The following is a 22,945-nucleotide window of genomic DNA, read 5'->3' on the forward strand; positions in this document are numbered from 1 at the left end:
GCCCAGCAATCGCTCACGTCCACCAAAGGCCCCTGGGCATGGCTCGTCATGTCCGTCCCTGCCACCTCCTTCCCTTCGAACAGAAAGAGGGAAGGGGCGTGGCTGGTGTTGGGGAAGAGAAGACAGCTCAGCAGCAGGAGTCAAGTAGGGGGACGGGTGCACGAAGAGCTGGAGCCGGGGAGGCCTCTCGAACACCTTAGTGTGTTGGTGTAACCCCCTGGAGGACAATTTCCACTTTTTAGCCACACTCAAATCTGTCACACCACAGGCTGTATGAACTAATGTGGCCTCAGAAAAGTATACAAGGATCTATCTGTTCAAGGAGGTTGACTGAAGCAGAATAGCAGCTAGCACCACCCCTGATGTTCTAGGAACTTCACGTATATTGAGTCATCTAACCCTTGCAATGACCTTAGCAGGTAGGTGCTATTATCTTACCCATTTTAGAGACGAGGAAACTGAGGCACGAGGTTAAATCCCTTGTCCAACATCCCAGAGCTGTTACATGGGAGAGCTGGAGTTGGAACCCAAGCAGCCGTAATCACTGTGCTGTACGGTCTCTCACTGTTGATATTTTTAATTTAAAAGGAGCTCTGAAAAAGTAGCTCTGGAAGTCAACTAAATGTCCACGAATAGGCAATTGTTTAAATTACAGTTCACTCATACCACGGAGTGAAGAGGAATGAAGACAGTCTGTAGCTGCCAACGTGAAGAGACTCCTTCGTGTCTCTTCGTGTCACGTGAAGATGAAGACATCTAAGTGAACAGACACAGTGCGGAGTGATCTGTGCCATATAAATGCACTTGTGTCAGGAAAGGTGCACTATACAAACATATTTGCCTGGAATTTTCTGGCCACACCCATAAAGAAGTGTGATTACCTCTGGGAAGTAGGAGGAAGGGAAACTAGGTGAGTTCTATGTTTAAATTTTTGCCTTTCTGCACCTGTTAAATATTTTTACTACAAAGAGATACTACTTTTGTGATTAAAAAAATAGAATTGGGACCATCTGACACCCATTAGGATGGCAACTATCAAAATAACAAGAGTTGGCAAGCATGTGGAAAAATCAGAACACTTGCGCACTGTTGGTAGGATTGTAAAATGGTGCAGCCACTGTGGAAAACAGTATGGAAATTCCTCAAAAAATGAAAACTAGAAATACCCTATGATCCAGCAATTCCATATACACCCCAAAGAACTGAAAGCAGGGTCACAAAGAAATATTTACACAACTATGTTCATAGGAGCATTACTCACGATAGCCAAAATGTGGAAGCAACTCAGTGTCCACAGACAAAAGGTGGTTTACACGTGCCATAAAGGAAGGGCATTCTGACACATGTTACATGGATGAACCTTGAGGACACTATGCCGACTGAAACAAGCCAGGCACCAAAGGACCGACACTACGTGACTCCACTTACATGAGGTCCCTAGAGCAGTCAGATTCATAGAGACAGAAAGTCGGATGGTGGGTGCCAGGGGCTGAGAGCAGGGAGTTATTGCTCAATGGGGACAGAAGTTCAGTTCGGGAAGATGAGAAGGTCCTGGAGAGTTGGTTGCACAACAACTTGAATGTGCTTAACATCACTGAACCACACACTTAAAATTGGTTAAGATGGTAAACGTTATGTTATGTATACTTTACCACAACTAAAAACAAACAAACTAGGGTTTGTTTTTTTTTTTAGAGAGAAAAATGACATCTTTCTATCCCTAAGTGCTTGGTTGTCCCCCTGGCGCTCTCTCAGCCACTCCTCACAAAGCACTACAGAAAGATCACAGCACTTCACAGTGTACTGCGCTCTCCCTGTCTGGTTCTCCCTGCAGTCCTGGGAGGACAAAGCGGGTTTTTGTCGTTCTAATTCACGGGTGGGGAAGGTGAGGCATGACTTGTCCAGTGTCAGAGGAGGGCCCAGACCTGGTCCTTTGGCTCTGAACCTGCCAGGGCTGGCCTCGGTAAACTCTGAGAGATGTGGACAGGGGCAGAGAAGGGCAGGAGGCCCAGAAGGGGTGGGCAGTCCCATGGCCCCGGATGTGGGGCTGGCAGCAGGGCCCCTGGGGGACAGTAACAGGGCTTTTCTGTGAGTTACACAGACCCAAGAAATCCCCTCCCTCCCAAAATCCTCTTGGTCTTGACTTACTGAGGCATCAATTTTTATATTTGCCAAGTACGTTAAAAATAAAAAAGCCAGCTATCATCTGCTGCCACCACTTTAAGACCAAAATAACAGTTCTTTAAATGGATCAAATTTAATTTTATGAAAAAATTACCATATTTTCTTATTTTTTCACATTTCACGCAGCCTGGAGAAAAGTCTGGCATTTCTGATCAATATCTGTGGTGAAGTTATTCACAGTATTTGTTACTGATAATGATTAAAGCAACCATACGTGTGAATGAATTTTAAATAACTTTGAGCAGATTCGAGGCCATCCCGTGTGATAGGCAAAACAAAGTCCCTCCACAAAGATGTCCACATCCTAACCCGTGGGACCTGGGAGTATGTTATGTTACATGACAAGGTGGAACTACAGTTGCAAATGGAATGAAGGTTGACTGATCCCCTGATCTTAAAATAGAGAGATGATCCTGCACTGCGGGGTGGGCCCAGGACACCCACAAGGGACCTACACTGGCCAGAGGGAGGGAGAAGGGTCAGAACCAGAGAGATGGCGTTGAGAGAAAGACTAGCTGACCACTGCTGGCTTTGAAGATGGAAGCGGCCACAAGCCAGGGCAGGGGCAGCCTTTAAGAGCTGGACAAGGCGAGGCAGGATGCTCTCGGGGGGCCCCCAGGAGGACACACACTGGCGACACCTTGATCTTTACCTGTGGAGACCCATTTCAGACTTTTGATGGTTAGAACTGTAAGGCAATACGTTTGTATTCTTTGAGCCACCTGGTTGGTGGTAACTCGTTACAGCGGCACTAGGATCCTGACGCAGCCTAGAGAGCAGTCTGCCGCCGCCTGCACCGAGGGCTTCTGATCAGTCTCAGTTGTGAGGCTGTTGACGGATAATTTGTCACCAACAACGACCGCAGCAGTATGTGTGAATGAGCTTTGAACAATTGTAAGCGGTTTCGAGGTCACCCCTATAGCAATGTTACTTTCTCAATCGCTCCCCGGGGAGAGGGGCCACAGGTGGGGCTGAAATCACGCGTAAACCCTGGGCACCGCCCCTCTTCCTGACTGAGCTCTCACTTCACGCTCACCCAGCCCTCGGTGTCTTGTGGCACCGAGTCACGCCGACCCCCGCCCTACAGACCTGTGCAGTAGGTCACCCGCCCAGGGTCACGAGGCGGGAGAGGGATGGCCGGCCTTGACTCACCCTTGCAGTGACCCTGACTGTCCTCCTGGCTGCGTGCTCCCGGACGGGTCCCACCCGGAGGGGCCCTCAGCTCTCGAGCGGCTCCTGCACCAGCCGGGCCAGGACACTCAGCCACTCTTGTTGGGCAGAGGCAGTCTTTTCCCAATTTACAAAAACAAAATTAAAAAAATAGTAGGGGCCAGCCCGGTGGTGCAGCGGTTAAGTGTGCGCACTCCACTTCAGTGGCCCAGGGTTCACATGTTCGGATCCCGGGTGCGCACAAACGCACTGCTTGTCAAGCCACGCTGTGGCGACGTCCCATACAAAGCAGAGGAAGATGGGCATGGATGTTAGCCCAGGGCCAGTCTTCCTCAAGAAAAAAGGGGAGGATTGGCATTGGATGTTAGCTCAGGGCTGATCTTCCTCACACACAAAATAATAACAATAATAATAATAATAATAATAATTTCAATTGAAAGGCATTTCTCAATTCAGCTTCTTCTCTGGTACATTTTTCTTAAATTTTCTTCACTTGGCAACCACTGACAAGATAAGCGCGCCAGGCACCAGACTTGTCCAGTGAGATAAGATACATCACCTTTTGCCGTCTAGTCCTCACACCAGTATTACTGGTCCCTTCGCAGACAAGGGAACAGAGACACAGAGATGGGAGGGACTAGTCCACAGTCAAACGCTGATAAACAGCAGAGAAGGCCAGGGCTCTCTGGGACCCCACGGCAGAGGTGGTCGCAAATTATACATTTAATCCTTTAAACTAAACCATCAAGGCTTCGTGGTTTTCCGCAGAAAGCCCCAGGACCTCGGGTGCTTGGGCACCAGTATGGAGATCCCCAGTTTGGAACTCACTCGTTGGGCCCCCTGCCGTCCCCCATGAGCAGGTTATTCATCAGGCTGGTTCCCCCAGTTACTGAGACTTCTGAGGTTTCCAGCGAATCAGGGACGGGCTGACAGAACGTTCTGAGGTGCCAGTCACGGCTACGTCTCTCCTACAGGAGGAGCCCGGCTCAAAGTCTGGGGGGACTCAAAGGGCCTCCCCCTTCCTGCTTCCTTCCCCCCGAACCCCGCCTGTGCCCCCAGGTGCACCCAGAGTCTCGGCTCTTCCCGAACATTAATGGGCTGGATTCTGGGGGCCATGAGGGCCAGAGAATGGGGGCGCCGAGAAGCTTCTGTGTCTCAAGACTCCGACCCTTTGATGGGACAGATGCTGGGCCGGGCCCTCCTTCCGAGGGAGAGTTAGACCCCATTAAACAGCAGGACAACTTCCTTGGGGGCAGAGCACAGCCCACTGTGGTCTTCCCTGGCAGCAGACGGGCTGGAGAGCTGGTCTCTCTGAGACTCTGGAGCTGGCGTCTGTGACCCAGGTCACCTCAGAGGCTTGGATTTATGGTCGACCTCAGGAAGGCCACCAGCCTCTGACCTTGGCAGCCTGTGGCCTCACTGTCTTTCCTCTAGGCGGGGAGGACTTTCCGTCAGGACCAACGAACATCCCCACCCTGACCCCAGATGGAGCTCCTGAGACCCTCTGGTTCCAGTGGAGCCGGCTCCTGACCCACCAGCATCCTAGGAGCACTCTGCAGACGAGTGTGGGGAAACTCAGGGCTGAAATTCCCCGAGGGGTGACTCTCAGTCCAACGTCTGTGGGGGGCAGTATCACCCCCGGCCCTCAGCCTTCCTGGGTTTATTCCAGAGAAGCACCCACGCAGCTGACTGCCAGGCTGCTTCACAAAACAGAAGACACAGGAGTTCCCCAAGAAGGACTCAAAATCCACCGGGGAGTCTGTGTACAAAGTGTAGGGTGTGGATTTGGGTAGAGAGTTCCCGTTGTCTTCCTTGAACTGGAAACATCTGCATGGAACACATTAGCCAACAAGAAGCTCGAAGTGGGCCTAATGGGAGGGTGTAAAGAAGAAACACAGACAAGCTGTGTTTAATTGAATAATAATACCATCTACCATGTGTTGAGGGCTTATCATGGGCCCGCACCATGCTGAGCACTGTACTCACACTGACCCTTTAATTCTTTCAACGACCCTCTGAGGTTGATCTCTTACTATCCTTATTTTATAGGAAAGGAAACAGAGGCGCAGAGAGGTTAAGTAACTTGCCCAATATTGCACAGCTATTAAGTGACAAAACTGAGGTTCAAACCCAGGCAATTTGGTTCCAGAGTCCATATCCTAACCCCTATGATCTTGCCTTAAAAAACTGTCTAAAAGTAAGTGAAGGAGAGTTGCTGTCATAAGACAAGTGAATCCTACTCAGGCTTCAGACTGGCTGCGTGGGTGTGTGACACATGAATGCACACACGTACACACCTCGCGAACTGAGAACCATGCGGCTCTCACAGGCCCTGCTCCCACCCCAGCCTTGGGGAGGCCCCGAGGCAGCCGCCGGAAGGTGGTGCTGTGTGGCTTTCCCAGCTCTGTCCTCCAGGCTGCAGCCGGGTGGGGAGCCCATCTGACAGAGCCGCCCCAGTTTCCCTGGTTTGAAATCTCCTGTCTGCTGTCACTTCCTTCAATGAGCGCAGGGACGTCCGTCAGATGACAGCCCTGAAAATGAGCCAAAGCTGCTCTCTTCGTCCGGCAGCAGGGTGGACATGAAGAGGGTGTTTCCAAGCGGGGCAGACCTCGCCTGTCAGAGTCACGCTGGAGCTGACCTCCAGGCTTCAGCTGACCTCCAGGCTGACCACCAGCCCCCCAACCTCCTGGAAGTGGCTTCAGACGGTGTGAGGAAGGCTCTGGAGCTCACCAAGCCCCCGGCTCAGGCCCTGCTCATGCGGAGGCACGTGGACTTTCCGTCCCCAACAACCCCCGGCTTGGTCGGCCGCACCCAGGGCACCGCCTCCCTCGGGCCTCCCTGGACTTGCCTGACGCTGGTCTTTCCAGGGAGCCTGCTGCTGGAGGGCTCAGGACACTGCTGACCTTTGTGTCAAAGGGCGGGCCACCCGGCACGGTGACACTCAGGGCAGGGGCCCTCAGATAATCGAGTGTACTCCCTGTTCTCCCCATGAAGAAACTGAGGCCCAGAAAGAGGAAGTAACTCACAAACTGGGCGAGTGGAAGAGCCAGGACGATTCCACCACCCACCGCAGGACAGAGCTCTAACCTGCAGCCTGGCAGGGAGACTAGAACTTGGGATTCAGACAGACCTGACAGCACCAGCCCCTCAAGGTTCTGTGTGACCCTGGGAAGCTCACTAAACATTCCTGCGTCTCAGTGTCTGGAAAATGGGGGCAGTGGCAGCAGCTGCGTCCTGGGGTGGTGAGAGTGAACGGAGTCCACAGACATCCCTCCTCCTCTCTGGGGTCCCGTCTAACCTCAGCAGAGGAGCCTGTTTGCGCTGGGGCTGCACACAGGCCCCACGAGAGTCACACTGTCTCGTCATCCGGCCCTCAGGCCACAGAGCTACTAAAATCTCAACTTGTTAAATAGTCCTTTCCATCCCTTCAGATCCGGAAACAAAGCGAGCCTTCAGCATCAGCAGGCGTCCACATAACAGGGGCCAGGGGCCAGGGGCCCCAGGAAGGCTCCGCATTCCTAGAGCTTTCTCCTCTCTTTCTAAAACTCCTCCCTTGGCTCTGAGTAAATGCTCCAATTTGGGTGCCAATCTTTTCTTTGTACTAAATCAAATACCCCAGGAGTGTGACGGTGACATCAGTCACGAACTGATTTATACTACTTGGCCTTAGTGTCAATTCTTTCAATCAGATTGCCTTCTTGCTAATATCTGCATTAAGGAACCAGGCGTTGTTACCGGGATGAGAGAAAGGCTGAAAAATAAGGGGTGTCGTTTTCGAGACGGCCCGAGAAGAAACTTGAGCGGCAAGGGGAGCAGGAGGGCAGTGGGGAGGGGTCACCGAGGAAACGCGGGGACGGGAAGCTGGAGGAAGGCCCCCGAATGAGCTCTGTCCGCCTGGGAAGTTGAGCACAGCACGTGTCTATGCAGGCAGGGGACAGGGAGGGCGGAAGGCTCCAGGCCCCAAAACTGCGCCGGTGAGGGCCTGTGGGGACGCGCGAGGACCTCGCTCGGAGACTTTCCGGAGAAGCCGCGGATTCAGGCCGACCTGGGAGGAGACCACCGTTCACGCCGCAGGTTTCCCTCTGCGCCGGGAAGACCCCGGGGGCTGTCGGGCGAGGGCAGAGGACGGGCTACACGGTGCCCCTGCCACCCTAGCGGAAACCCCTGCCCAGGCCGAGGGCCCCAGACGCCCGCCTCCCCTCACACCCTCTCCTCGGGGCCCCCGCTGGCCCTTCTGCCTCCCAGCCCCGCTGGAGCCTTCGCCCTGGAGGCCCCGCAGGACCTCCGCCCCCGGCCTTCCCGGGGCGGCCTCCTCCTCCTTCAGGCCTCAGCTCCTCGGAGCAGCTGTCCGGACCCCCGTCTACCCCACCCAGCCCCCGCGGCCCCTCTAGGCGTCACAGCACCAGCCGTCGGCTCAGCTCCTCTCCGGAGCCGGCCGCACCCCGGCAGCGGCGCGGTGAAGACTGCTCCCAACGCGGGGCCTCCGCCGCCCTCTCCCTCCTCCCTTCTCTCTCCCACTTCGCTGTTTTCTTCCCTTGCCTAAAATATGCTCAAATTTCCACCCCAGCTGTAATTCGCCTGGAAAATGTTGTTTCCCCTCAAGCTTGACACCCTTTCCAGTCACCGTTTCTCTCACTTCCAGAATGCTTTCCAGGGTCGCCTTCACGGGCTCAGCGCCTGCTCACCTCCGTCAGGCCTCAGAGGCTGACGGCGGGGTCCCGCCTGCACCCCCTAGCTGCCAGGGTTCTGGTAGCAGGGCTGCCCCAGGAGCCACACGGCTGGTGCACCATGTGGCCCCCGGGTCCCCGTCCCCACAGACCAGGTGCGGGGGCTCCCCTGGAGCTGTGCAGCCTACACGGCCACACCCGGCCGCCTTGCTCGGAGCCTCCTTAATCCACCACTGTTCCCTTCTCTGCATCTTCGACCTGCTGGATCTCTTGGGGACACAGCACTGTGGAATCGCTCTCCCCTGGCCTGAGGGGCGCTGTCTCTCCCAGTTTCCTTCCTGGCTCTTCTTGCTGCCCTCTCGCTGGCTGTGGGCGTTCTCCCAGGCTCTCCCCTCGTCCCCATGCAGCCGGCCTCAGAGACTGCCAGCCGACTCCCATGGTATCAGCTGTCATTTCTACACTAATGTCCTGCCCCTCGCCTCCTGGCGGTGCTGGCTGGACACCTCCACCTGACACGCAGGGGCTCCAGGACCCCACTCTACCCAAGGCCCAGCCTCCCAACGTCTCACTTCATCTGGACCAGCACAAGGCCGTGTGGGAATGGGCGACAGACGTGGCATTGGGGGCCATCCTGGCATCCTGCTCCTGACAGCATCCTTCACGGCTCCACCTTCCCCATAACTGGACCGGGGCCCGCCTCATGAACAAATCCCTCCTCACACTGAAGAAGAGACTGGTGAAGGGTGAAGAGAACACCCAGCTGACAGGTCTCTGCTTGGAAAGAGACAGCCCGATTCCAAGGGCTTCTTGGGTCCCGAGGAGGGAGTCTGTCCTTACAGGGATTGGAGGGAGCAGCTCTGACAGGTACAGAATGAAGAGCTGGCAGAGACAGGAACATATGGGGTGGACCCCGACAGCAGGCTGACCTGGACTCGGAGCCTTCTGTTTACACCTGACGTCCAGTGTGGATGGGTGAAGAGAGTCGGCACCAGAGAAAGAAGGGGGAGGGGTCCTTGCACAGCACCCACCTGCCAAGCTGTGGGGAGAAAATGCAGGAGCCGGGGGACGCTGCCCCTGCCCTGGCTGACGGCTGCCCAAGTCTACCAGACACTGGTGACCCTTGTCTGCAGGTCAGCGGCCTTGGACAGGAGCACGCAGATTGCTACCCAGAGATGATGGGACGGTCTCGGCTGTCTCGGAAACACTTCCCGTTCCAGCGCCCTTCACGGGAGTCCAACCCAAAGCTGCTGGGCCCTCTCTGCTCTCAGGAGCCCGTGGAGGCCTAAAGAAAGCCTGGTGCACTGTGTTCTTCTGTGTTTGGACTTGTCTGGTTTTCATCTGATCCTCTCTAAAGATGGTGCAATTTCCCAGGACACTTGGCCCTTTACTTGAAAGTCCTGTTTGGACTCTGGAAATTCAGCTCCCGCAGTACTGGGGCAGGTCAGGAAATGCCCCGCTGGCACGGGGACGAAAGTCCAGCTCTGACACAGCGGCACGCTCCACCATGGCTGGACACACTCCTCAATGACCAGCTTGAACCTGGAATCCCATGAGAGGGAGGAGGACTCACTGGGGCAGGAGCAGGCTCCATTCGGAGGACAGCCGGGTCCTCCCACAGTGCTACTCAGAGTGAGGCCCATGGACTGCGCCATCACCGTTTGTCTCTGGACTGCAGCGTGGTGAGTGCAAAACTGAGAGTAAGCAGTGAGAGACGTGCAGAGCAGTCAGACATCGTGGGACATCCAAGTGCCTGGCCTGTGGCCCCGTCTCATTGAGCAGGGTTTGTCCAGATGGGGACTCGGCAAACTTGCCTGGTGAGCTGCACACGGGGCCATGGGACCAGGTATTGAGTGAACACTTAAAATCTGCTGCATCACCATGAACGGTGTGAGAAGCACTACTTCAGCCTGTGAAGATCTGGGGGAAGCACTGCCATGAGGAACCTGTTTACTTCGTTAAATCCAGTGTTTCCCAAACTTACTTAACTATGGACTCCTTTTAGGGTAGGGAAGGGGGTGCTCCTCGCACACAGAGGACCTGCTGTTGCAAACAACACACTTTGGAGAAGACACTCTAGAGGGTGGGAAGTAGTGAGTGGACGCCCCTTGGTCCAGAATATCCCAACACTTTCCAGGGCACAGGGCCCACGTGGCTGAGGAGTCGGGGCCTCAGGTAACCACTCGTGGATTAACTGGAATAATGTAATGGCTGCCCCTGATCACTCGGTGTCTTGGAAGACCTTTATTCCTGCTCCCTGGGGCCCAACAGTCATCCAGGGTGAGGCCGCAGGCACCAGCAGGCCATTATCTCAAGCCTCGGGTTTTAATTAAATTACAAAACGGTGCATCCGAGGTAGCAACCACACAACAAGACCCTGTAAGTTGGTCACTGAGGGAGAGGTATCAACTCCTTCGTGCCTCGAGGGCCCGCTTACTGCAGCCGCAGCTGGACCAGGCCCCGGGGTCCGGGAGTCGGGGACTTCTAATCGTCCCCCTGGTCCTCTGTGCGTTATAAGCACAGACTGGTGCATCCTCGTTGTAAGCTTTACTAGTTATATTTGCTACTTTGAGCACCAAGACACACAAAGACTTCATTTTTCTTTCCTTGTAGTAAATAGTATGTTTCACAACCGGCTCTCCCCGCTGTTCTGCAGCATTTGCCCGTTTCTGTGGTGTAAACACTCCCACCGTGGCCTAGGCCAAGCTGCCATTAGGACCTTACTGACCACAGAGCTGTAAGTGACACACACAACTCTGGGGAACCAGAGACCTCCAGCTCGGCTCCCGCAAAGTGTAGCTTTAAAGTGTGACTCTCTCCCCGTAATATCAGAGCTGATTTTTTGAACCAGAGAATGCCTGAGCAGGAAAAGACCTCAGATAGTCTAGTCTGAACTTCCCCATTCCACAGATGAGGCGACAGGCCCGGAGGCGTGCAGGGACTGGCGCGGCAGCCCAGTAAGTTAACGGCAAATGGGATTCACCCCGACCTGCTGGCTCTTTCACTCTTACTACGCTTCTCTCTAAACACGTGGTCTTATTTGATTCTCAAAATAGTCAGTCAAGCATTACTATATCCACTTAATAGGAGGGGAACTGATAAAAGGGTTAAGAATTACCCAAGGCCACAGAGCTCATAAGCCAGAGTCAGGTCTGTCTGTCTTCCAGATCCCTCCATTCCACCGAAACCTCTCCATTCCACACTTCTTGTGGCTAACAAATGCCACCAATGAGACATGCTCTTCTCCGATTTTTCAGCTGCTAACGATTCTTGACCAGCAAGTGTCAAAGTTGGGTGGATTTCTTTGTTGATTTCCAGTCTGTTGCTCACGAATTCTCTGTCCTGAGTGTTGCCCACAGCTGGTTTTAAAGATGTATCCATGACTGAGTTAGGAACCGTGTTAGGTTGCTGTAATAAAGAGACCTCCCAAAAAGGCAGCTTAAACAGAATTGAAGTTTATTTTTCTCTTACTTAAAGTTCAGGTAAAGAGTATAGGTCTTTATGGTGGCTCAGTAATCTCAAGGACCCAGGTGCCTTCCACTCTGTTCCTCTGCTCAAAACAGGGTTCAGTATAAAGCTCCCATCTCGTGGCCCAGAATGGCTGCTCCAACTCCTGCCATCATATCCATGTTCCAAACAGAGGATCAGAGGAAGGAAGTGGAGGAAAGCTACTGCCTGCTTCTTCTCCTTAATTGCACTCCCAGAAGTTGCACACATCACTTTCACTCACATACCATTGGCGAGAAATAATCATGTGGCTGCACTAGCTGCAAGAGAGTCTGGGAATTGTAGTTTTTAGCTGAGCAGCTATATCAGTCTCTGCTCTGATGTCTGAGATGCCGGAGCTAGAGGAAGGGGTGAGGACGGGAAGGAGGAAAGAAGGAAGATGTGGGCTGTAAAGTCAGCCACGTGACCGGTGTGAGAGTGAGGAGAAGCGCAGGCAGCCTGTATCCTCTCAGAGTCAGATGCCTGTGTCACCCTAAGTCTGCACAGTTTAGGAATAAATGAGCATAACTTTTTAAAGATTGTTTTGAATGCCCCACAGTGATGACGACCACTCGGGGGCCTCGGTGCGTGGACTTCAGTTCTGTGGGCTAAGTTGAAATATAACTTTTATGTCATTGCCCACCTCTCTTCTGGGGTCAGCGTTTGGCTGTTTTCTGCCCACCTCCACCCAAACCCCAGCTCCTGGCTGCAACACCGCGTACAACCCCGAGAGTGACCCTAATGTGAGCAACAGACTTAGGTGACGAACATGTGAATGTGTCAATTCATCGATTGTAACAAACGCACCGTGTGGGGGGACATGGATGGTGGGGGGATACGTCTGTGGGGGATACGTCTGTGGGGGGCATGGGAAATCTCTGCACCTTCCCCTCAGTGTTGCTGTGAACCCGAACCTGCTCTAAAAAAATTAAGTCTTTACAGAAAAAAAGAAGAAAGGCCCTAACTTGGCGTTAGTAAAAGGCCTTGTCGAAGGGAAACCAGAATACAAGGCCACACAGCTGTCCTGAGTCTCCGTGGCGATCTGCTGTGTCACCTCATTAATGTGGCTGCTCCTCTCGGGACACCCATCTCCCGCCCGACTGAAGAGGGTCTCACACCTGCCCCAGCTTAGGTGAGAGCTCCCAGCTGCCCTTCAGAGGAAGAAAGCAACGTGGAGATTCAGCCTCTCTGAGAAGGGTTCTTTGGGGGTTTGCTACTGAATTGCATAATCCTTTTAAACACTCTCGAGACCCAAGGCTCCAGTTCTGGAAAAACCTCTTCCTTTCCTGCTTTTGATCCTCTGGGTTTTGCAGACATGCCCAGAGCATGTGGGTCTGCTGCAGGCAGGCAGTGTGCAAGGCTCAGGGGTCCCCAAAGAGAGTAGAACCTGAGTGTCTGGAGAGCCATGTGAGGGCAGACCACAGATGTCACAGCAGGGACACTCATGCAGGGACATGGAGAGACCTTCTTGTGTTTGTGCCCATAGCTTCTCTCCTGGACAGAGCCACGTCTGTGTCCCCGGGTCACTCACACCGCGCCTGGCACCTAGGAGGGACTGACACGTTGGATGAATGGGCGACCACCTTAACTCAGCACTGAGGTCTGGTTTTACCTTCTTAGTTTCTTCCTTGACAATGTGGAACTTGAGTGAACCCTCTGCTCCTGGGAATCAGTGACAGTTGAGAAACTACCCCCCACTTTTGTCTTCCAAGAAATGGCTCACTGCAAAGGACCATCCTTCCCCTATGAGTTAGCAAATACTTGCCCACAACCCCTGGTCAACCTGGGCCGAGGCCGGACACAGCCCTGCACTGCCCTTTCTTGTCTCTCATGTGCTGGGCTGGGCTGTCTGTCCTACTGACCAATCTGGACAGAAGGCGAGGTTTCGTGAGACTTCTCCTTCCCTCCAGACCCCTGGATCTGGCCCACTCTTGCGCACTGGAACGTGGAACCATGCTTCCTTAACCTCGGGACCCCGCCAGAGAATCGGCTGACCTGAGGGAAAGACATTCCCTGATCAACGGTCCCCAGACAAGCTCTGCTCATCCCCTCCCCCACAGGGGGTGTGGCCTGCCTGTTTACTCCTTCCCTTCTGGCTGACCCCTGGAACACTTGCTTACGTCGTGTCAGAGCACCGTCCTTATCGCGTGGTCTGCCTCCTCTTATTGCAGTGGCCTTCTCAGCTAAGCCGAGATTTGTTCTCATTTCCCCTCCTCATCGCCTCTGCTTCAGTGCCCGCGACCCGCTGACTTGACCTTGCCCTTCCAGCCCTCCACCTCAGCCGCACCCCAGCCACGCTGCTACTCAGGACCTGTCACTGCCCGCATTTCCTTCTCCACGATTTCTGAAGTCAGAACACTTTCAGAGAATGCTTAACAGAAGACTCAACTCAGAATACTTGACAAACAGTGCCTTAAACCACAAAGACATTTCATCGTCTCACCAAAAGAGGAAGTCAGGAGATAAGCGATCTCATCACTAATGACATCACCAGGACCCCAGGCTCCATCCGTCACCCACTCTGCCACCCTTCAAACGCATGTGTATCAGGTTGCTCATAATCAAGAGAACAGTGAAGCTATCCCATCATTACACGATACTATCCAAGGCGGGAGGAGCTGAAGAACTTCCCTCGAGGGTCGCTCTCTTTTTTCAGGGAGGAAATCGTGTTCAGAAGGCTCTGGAGATCTCCTCTGACAGCTCGTCCAGCAGAGCTGGGTTACATGGTCTCTCCGGAATTCGAGAGAGGCTGGGAAGGTGAGTTGCTGGAATTTTCTGCCGCAATGCTGGGTGGCAGTGGGCTCTGCCAATGGAGAAGGGTTGGGGGTGACTGTGGGGTCTGCCCCACTTATTCAACCTGTAGGGCTTGCTCTACACTCTCCAGGGAATCAGCTAGCCTGTCTGATAAATGGGTCCCTGAGTTGATGGGCTGGGAGGTCTCTCCTTCTTAGTTTGCTTGATAAAATCAAAGCTTTTCTGAGGGTTGTGCCCTGCCCGACCGTCCAGTCCTCAGTGAAGATGGCTGTCTCAGGCTGGTCAGAGGGGATCCTGGAAACCTCTCAAATGAAAATCACTCAGGAGAGCTGTTCTCCATGCCTCCATTTCCCCACCTGTAAAATGGAGTAATAATACCAACTGCAAGGGTTATTGGGAGGACTGACGACATGCTTCTGTGGTGCCCACGGCAGTGCCCACACATGTGAGGGCTCCGTGTGAGCTCTTTCCCCATCCAGGGGGAAGAAGCCTGAGCCCAGCACCAGCCGGGCTGCTCTGCCTCCAATTCAGAGCAGAATAACAGATAACAGGGAGCATGCTCTGCACCCCTACGCCTTCCTGGGGGGCCTTTTCTCTTCAGTTCCGTCCCCCCAGAGTGCACTAAGTGCCTGCTGTGTGCACGGTCTCCCCAGGGGGCTGAAGGAGACGTGAGACCCCCTCTCTGCACTCGAGGAGCGTGCACCCTCCCAGCAGGAGGACCAGGACAGGAGCTCACCTGAGCATGGAGCACTCAGACATCCGCCACTCTGCAACTTGCCTGTTACCTCTGGAAGCTCCCTTGCTGAGCAGGGAGTTAGTGGGATGTGGTCTCATGCACCCCGGAGTGGTGATTTCCATATTCAGTAGCTTTGATTTTTTTTTTACCCACTGCCACATATGTTTTCTGTTTCAGGCGATAAAGCCCTTCGGAAAGTTCTAATGCATCCTCTTTCCCCAGCACAGAGCTGCTCTGAGGAGCCCGAGTTAACTGGAAATCTCTCCTAAAGTCGTGCTGCACTGTCCAAGGCCATCTGAACATTCATCAGGGTCAGACTGCCCTGCGAGTCCAGCCCTCAGGGCTCCACACTGTTTCCAGTCGCAGCCTCACTCGGAGAGCCTGGTATTCAAATGCCGACTTGCGAGTTACCCTTGAAGGTCCCAAAAAACACAAGCTCGAAGACTGAGCAAGGGTCCCCTCTGTGATGACAAGTGCTTCTTCACTATGAGAAAGGAGACTGCCTCCATAGCTGTCACTACCCTCGACGTCAAGGGGCCTTCCTGCCTTCGAGGACCCAGGGAGGACGAGGAGCCTCTGAAGAGACTTGTCCCCAGCTCTTCTCCAGAGCACTGGCCACGCAGACAGGGCCTCACTGGACTCCTGGGCTGTCTCTCTGATGGGCTGCCGGGCGGACAGAGCCCGGCCCACAGCGGGTGCTCAGCAAGTGCTATAATGAGCGAATGAGTGAGTTAACGGATGAGTAACGTCATAAAGTGTGGCAAAGATTGGCATGAAAAAGAGTGGTGTCCTGAGCAGACATGATCTCGAGTCGTGACAGGATGGGTCATGGAAGTTCCCAGCAGTCACACTCCCTCTGCAAGTGATCCAGGGAGAGGGTTCCCCGAGGGTCATGGTGGAATAACCACCTTTCCTAGTCTCTGTATTTGATGTTGGGACATTAGGGCCTTGACGACCAGGGAGGACGGCCCCTCCCAGGCGGACGATTCCTAGACACAGTGAAGGCTCACCTGCCAGCACACCTTCCACATGCAACAGAGCCATGCAGAACCGCTCCCCCTGCCACCTGCTTTACTGAACCTCACACTTAAGACGACCATCCCCCGCCCTAATCACCCAGGCCCGTGCACCAGACACCCAGGGACAGCCCTGTGCCCCAGAACCTGCAAAATTGTTCAGACTGGCCAATCCTAAGCTTGCTTGCCCTGCTTTGGCTGTTCCTTCCCACAGAAACCATAATAAAGCCTCTTGCCCACATTCTCCCTTGTGCTCTCTGCCTCCTGATCCACCTGCTGCTCCCGTGGGGCTGCCCGAGGTGTGGCGTGCCCCTCCTCTTGGGGTTACGAGTATGACAAACTGTCCTTTCAGTGGCAGCCGTCACTCGATCTGTAAGCCTCACCACACCTGAATAATAATAAAACCTTCATTTAAAACACAAACAATAGACTAGGTCCCATGGACATAAATGCACCTACAGTGAGGAAGTAGACAACATCAATGTATTCATTCATTCATTCATTCATTCATCCATCCACAGTCATTCACTGAGCATCCACTGTGAGCCACGCACTCTGCCCGCCTCTTGTCTCAGCTCGGGGTGCTATCACAGAACAATGGGCGGCTTTAACAACAGACATTTCTTTCTCACAGTTCTGGAGGCTGGAAGTCCAAGATGAAGGTGCCAGCAGATTCGGTTCCTGGTGAGGGCCACTTCCTGGAGAAGGCAGAGGCCACCTTTGTGCTGTGCACTCACAGGGCCGACTACCTGCACATGGAGAGAGAGCTCGCATGTCCCTTCCTCTTTGATAAGGCCGTTAATTCCATCATGAGGGCCTAACCCACATGACCTCATCTAACCCTAATTACCTCCCCAATCTCCACCTCCAAATACCATCACACTGGGGATCAGGGCTCCAACATATGAATTTGGGGGGACACAAACATTCAGTCCATAGCAGCTTTGGACCCTCCAAGGACCCTGTGCTGCTTCGTATGTCTGTGCCTTCACCCATGCTGTTCCCAGCGTCTCTCCTTCCACTTTTTCCTGCCCGCCTAACACCAAGTCATCTCTCAGGCACATGTCTCAGGCACATTTAACCTTCCACCTGACTGCCTGCCCCGCAGAACTGACCACATGTTTCTTATGCTTTTACTCCACCGTCTGCATTCAGCAAGAGGCCTGTAAGAGACAGGCATGCTGCCAGGAACATGGACATAGAGGTAAATCATCGACAGTTCCTGGCTTCAAGGAGCTCACAGCCTGGGGAAGCAGATTGGACACGACTAACTGCAGTAGAGTTTGAGGCACCACAGAGAGTACCCAGAACTGTAGGGGCATAGAGGAGAGAGTGGGCTACGCTACCTGAGTGGGGTGGGGTCTAGTGGGGAGAAAAGAGGCTCGTCGGCCAGGTGGGGCAGCATAGGGTGGGGGCAGTGAAGAGAGGTCCATCCCTTCCCATCTGTCTCTTTCCCTCACTACACTGGAGCTAGAAGGGGTGGATTTTCCTCTTTCCTAGGAGTCAGCATCTTCCTTACATCATATCCTGGTTTCCACTCATGGCCGATGTTATGTCTTGTCGTTCTCATTCTCATGACTGGACTGTGGATATATTCATTGGAGCTTATGGACTTTAGAAATCATTTCTTTCTCAACAAAGCTTGGCTTCAAAGTTATGGCCTTGTTAGACTCAAAAATCTCATTCTGAAAGTCAAAACAGGAAATTGATTCTTCTCTTTGCAGTCTTATTGAACAAGGCCAATCTTCTCTGAGGCAAATAGACATACCTGGCATAATAGAGAGATGTCACAAACAGAGAAATATGAACAAATGAACAGAAGAGAAAATCGCATTACTATATTTTTAAAAATATAATCCCTTAAGAGAATGAAAAGACAAGCCACAGACTGGGAGAAAATATTTGGAAAACACATATCTGATAAAAGGACTTTTCTCCAAATTATGCAAAGAGCTCTTAAAACTTGACAATAAGAAAATAAACAACTCAATGTAAAAATGGGTGAAAGACCTAAACAAACACCTCACCAAAAAAGACCCACATATGGAAATCAGCATGTGAGGAGATTCGGAATATTACATACCATTACAGAAGCTCGGATTAAAACAACAATGACAGGAGTTGACCAAGATGGTGGAGACACCACTACACACCTATTAGAATGGCTAAAATCCAAAAACCTGACAACATCAAATGCTGACGAGGATGTGGAGCAACAGGAACTCTCATTCATTGCTGGTGGACCCCAAATGAGAATGGTACAAATGGAACAGCCACTTTGAAAGACAGTTTGACAGTTTCTTACAAAGTAAGAGCTAGACATAGTCCCACCCGGTGATCCAGCAAGCATGCTCCTGGTTATTTACCCAAATAATTTGAGAACTTATATCCACAAAAAAATCCTGTACACAAATGTTTCAAATGTTTCTAGTACCTTTATTCCTAATCACCAAAAACTAGAAGCAACAAGATGCCATCAATAGGTGAATGGATAAACAAATTGTGGTACATCCATACAATGAAATGCTACTCAGCGATGGAAAGACACAAACTATTAAGCCACAAAAAGACATGTGTGATCCTTGCATGCATTTTACTAAGTGAAAGAAACCAATTTTAAAAGCTACATACTACATAATTTCAACTATATGACGTTCTGGAAAAAGCAAAATTATGGAGATTAAAAAAAAAAATCAGTGGTTTCCAGGGGCTCAGTAGGAGAGAGGGATGAATAGGTAGTACATGGGATTTTTCAAGTAATGAAACTAGTCTGTATGATACTGACATGGTGGATGCATGATGTCATGCTTTTGTCAAAACTGAACAACACAGAGAGTGAACCCTGATGTAAACTATGGGCTTTAGTTAATGATAATGTATCAATATTGGTTCATCAACTGTAACAGATTCACCTTACTAAGAAAGGTGTTAATAATAGAGGAAACCGTGAGAAGGGAAAGAGAGGTACATGAGAACTCTGTCCTATCTGCTCAATTTTCTGTAAACCTAAAACTTCTCTAAAAATTTTGAACTAAAATTTGAACTTCCATTTCTATCATTAAGGAAATCTAGATCCTTGTGGAGATTAAATATTGCCACACATTTTTTGCAGCTTCTCCCCTCGAGAGATGGGGTCTCTTTCCTCATTGAATCTAGGCTGACCTTCAACTGGCTTTGTCCCATAGACTATGGTGGGAATGAGGCTGAGTGAGCTCCAGGCTTGAATCTCAGAGATCTTGTATCCCCACTTTTTGCTCTCTTGGAGCCCTCAGCCAGCATGCTGAAGTCCTGGTGACCCTGAGGAAAAGGCCATGTGAAGAGAGAGTCCCTTGATCAGGGATTAGCAATCTACAGCCCATAGGCCAAACCCAGACCTTCGTATGCCTTTGTAAATAAAGTTTTATTGGAACACAGCTCTGACCATTTATTTATGTATGGTTTATGGCTGCTCTTATGTGACAATGATGGAGTTGAGTAGTTGACAGTAAGTTAGAAGTTAGAAATCAACAGCAAAAGGATGACTAGAATAATCCCATTTGTGTGTGAATTTAAAATCACACTTCTAAGATGACTTATGCATCTAAGAAGAAATAATAATGGACTTTAGAAAGTAACTAAAGTGTAACATGATGAAAATACTATGTATAAAAACTTAAGATTCAGCTAAAGTTGTAGTTACAGGGAAATTTATGGCCCTACATGCTTACATTAGGTAAGAACAACTCAAAATAAGGAAGCCAAGCATCCAACTGAAGCAGTTAGAAAAACAAACCAAAGAAAATAAAAGAGAGAAGATAATAAAGATAAAGCCAGAAACTAACGAAAGTTTAAGACAAACATGGGTATAGATAATCACCAAAGCAAAAGTTAGGACTTGAAAAAATACCCAATAAAATAGACAAATCTTTGGCAAGATTAATAAGAAAGACCTCAAATAAACAATATAAGTAATAAAAAGAAGGACAAACCCACACATTTTACAGAAATTAGGCAAATAATAAGACATGAACAACTTGTATTAGTTTCCCATTGATGCCATAACAAATTACCACAAATTTAGTGGCTTAAGTGACACAAAATTATGACCTTACAGTCTGTAGGTCAGAAGTCTAGTCAAGGTCTCACTGGGCTAAAATCAAGGTGTTGGCAGGACTGCATTCCTTTCTGGAGGATCCACTTCCTGGCACATTCAAGTTGTTGGCTGTCAACTGAGGGCCAGCCCCACTTCTAGAGACCATCCACATTGGCTCACGACCTCCTTCCCCATCTTCGAAGCCAGCAGTGGTGATCAAGTCCTCCTCGGGTCGCATCTCTCTGACATTTCTTTCATCATTGCATCGCCCTCTAACCACAGCTGGGAATGGTTCTCTGCCTGTGAGGACTCATGTGGTTTGACAGGGCCCACCGGGATACCCAAGATACTTGTCCCATCTCAAGTCTGTACACTTAGTCATGTCTGCAAAGACCCTTTTGCCACGTAAGGTAAGATATTCACAGGTTCCAGGGGTCGGGGCGTGGACATGTGGGGAGGGGCATTAGTCTGCCTGCCATGCAATTCTAATTAATAAAATTTGAAAATTGGATGAAATGGGCAAATTCCTAGAGAAATATTACTTACTAAAATTGACTCAAAAAACAGTGAAAAAATGGAGTCTTACAACTACTAAAAAAATTTAATATGTAGTTAAAAATATTCCTACAAAGAAAATGCAAGGTCCAGATGGCGTTACAGGTTAGCATTACTGAAATTTCTGGGAATATATTAATTCTCATCTTATATAAATACTCTGGAGGGTAAAAAATAGAGGAAACACTCCTCAAATAATTTCATAGGGCTGGTCTAAGCATGGTGGTTTTATATCGCATCACAAGTCCTTTGACACTTCTCACATCAAGAGATGAGGTCTGTTCCTTCCCTCGGAGGCTGCTTTGACGTCCTCAGCACACAGGGTGTGGCAGAGGAGGCACGGCATGGCTTCCAAGGCGGGATGGAAAAGGCTATGCAGCTCCAACCAGTTCCTCCTGGGACACTCACTCTGGAAGCCTCGGTGGAAGTCCAACCTCCTGGAAGCTGCCGTGCAGCAGAGACCACGAGGAGAGATCACAGAGACAGACAGAGGCACCCAGGAGCCCCAACTTCCTGGCCCCAGCTGTGCGAGTCTTCCCAGCTCCAGAGCAGATATGTGAGCGAGAAAGCTTTCCAGATAATTCCAGCCCTGCCACCATCTGACTGCAAACACATGAGAATCCCAGTGAGAATCACCTCGAAGAGCTCAGTCGATCCCCAGAGCCAGGAGAGACAGTAATGAACAATTGCGTTGTTTTACACAACTAAGTTTGGCATAGTTTGTTATGTAGCAATAGATAATCAGAGCAGATCTTTATGTAGCAAAAGATAACTAAAACTATAACCTAGACATCCAGACTATTAAAAAAAAAAAAAACAGAAGAAAAAGGAAAATGACAAAAGTCCTAGACAAAATATTGGCAAATTGAATCCTCCATGAATAAACAAAGATAATGCATACAGCCAAGTTGGGTTTATCCCAAGAATGCAACGTTAGAAAATTGACTGATGGAATCCACCCCTTTGACAGAGGAAAGGAGGAAAACCATACGATCATTTCTGTTGATGCAAGAAAAAGCATTCAATAAAAATTAACATCTATTCAGGATTTTCTCAAACACAATTTTTCTCAAACCAGGAATGAAAGAGAACTTCCATACCCTGATAATAGACATCCTCAAAACAAGAAAAAAACTACCACAAAATCATTCTTACTGGTGAAATGCTGAAAGCATTCCCTTTAAGTCGAGGAGCAAGACAAGGACAGTCGGTACCACCACGCCTGTTCCTCTGGGACTGAGGTGTCGGTCAGAGAAGTCCTGTATGACAGACTGGGACAAGGCAAAAACTGTGCTTATTTGCAGGTGGCTTAATTAGTGACCTAAAAACATGCCAATCTACGGAAATTTTAGAATTTGAGAGTTTAGCACAGTTTCCAGATGCAAAAACAATATGAAAAAGTCAATTGCATCTCTAAACACCAGCAATAAGTTGGAATATGTAATTTTTAAAGATACCATTTACAACAGCAAGAAAAAATATAAAGTAGATAAATAGAATGATCAAGCAAATGTGGTAAAATGTTAACATTTAGAAAATTTAGGGGAAGGAATACTTTATGCTGCTTTTATTACCTTTCTCTAAGTTTGAAAATATTTTAAAATAAAAAGTTTTTTTTTAATTTATTTTTTTTAATTTTTTGTTTATTGCAGTAACATTGGTTTATAACATTGTAAAAATTTCAGGTGTACATCATTGTACTTCTATTTCTGCATAGATTACATCATGTTCACCACCAAAATACTAATTACAACCCATCACCACACACATGTACCGAATTATCCCTTTCACCCTCCTCCCTCCCCCCTTCCCCTCTGGTAACCACCAATCCAATCTCTGTCCCTATGTGTTTGTTTATTGTTGTTATTATCTACTACTTAATGAAGGAAATCATATGGTATTTGACTTTCTCCCTCTGACTTATTTCACTTTGCATTATACCCTCAATGTCCATCCATGTTGTCACAAATGGCTGGATTTCATCGTTTCTTATGGCTGAGTAGTATTCCATTGTGTATATATACCAGTTCTGTCCATCAAAACAAATCCCCTGAAGAGAATAAAAAGACAAGATTGAAACTGAAAATATACTTGCAGCACATATAACTGACAAACAATTAGTATCCAGAAAACATGAAGCACTCCTACAAATAAAAGTGAAAAAGAAGACCCAAAAGAAAAATAGACAAAAAGGTTGAACAGATATTTCACTGAAGAGGAAGTACCAAAGGCCCATAAATACATGAAAAGATGCCTAAACTTATTAGTAATCAGTAAATGCAAATTAACATCACAATAAAATACTATT

This window comes from Ceratotherium simum, chromosome 7 (assembly GCF_057802395.1).
Source record: "Ceratotherium simum simum isolate JZ-2026a chromosome 7, ASM5780239v1, whole genome shotgun sequence".
Lineage (NCBI taxonomy): Eukaryota > Metazoa > Chordata > Mammalia > Perissodactyla > Rhinocerotidae > Ceratotherium > Ceratotherium simum.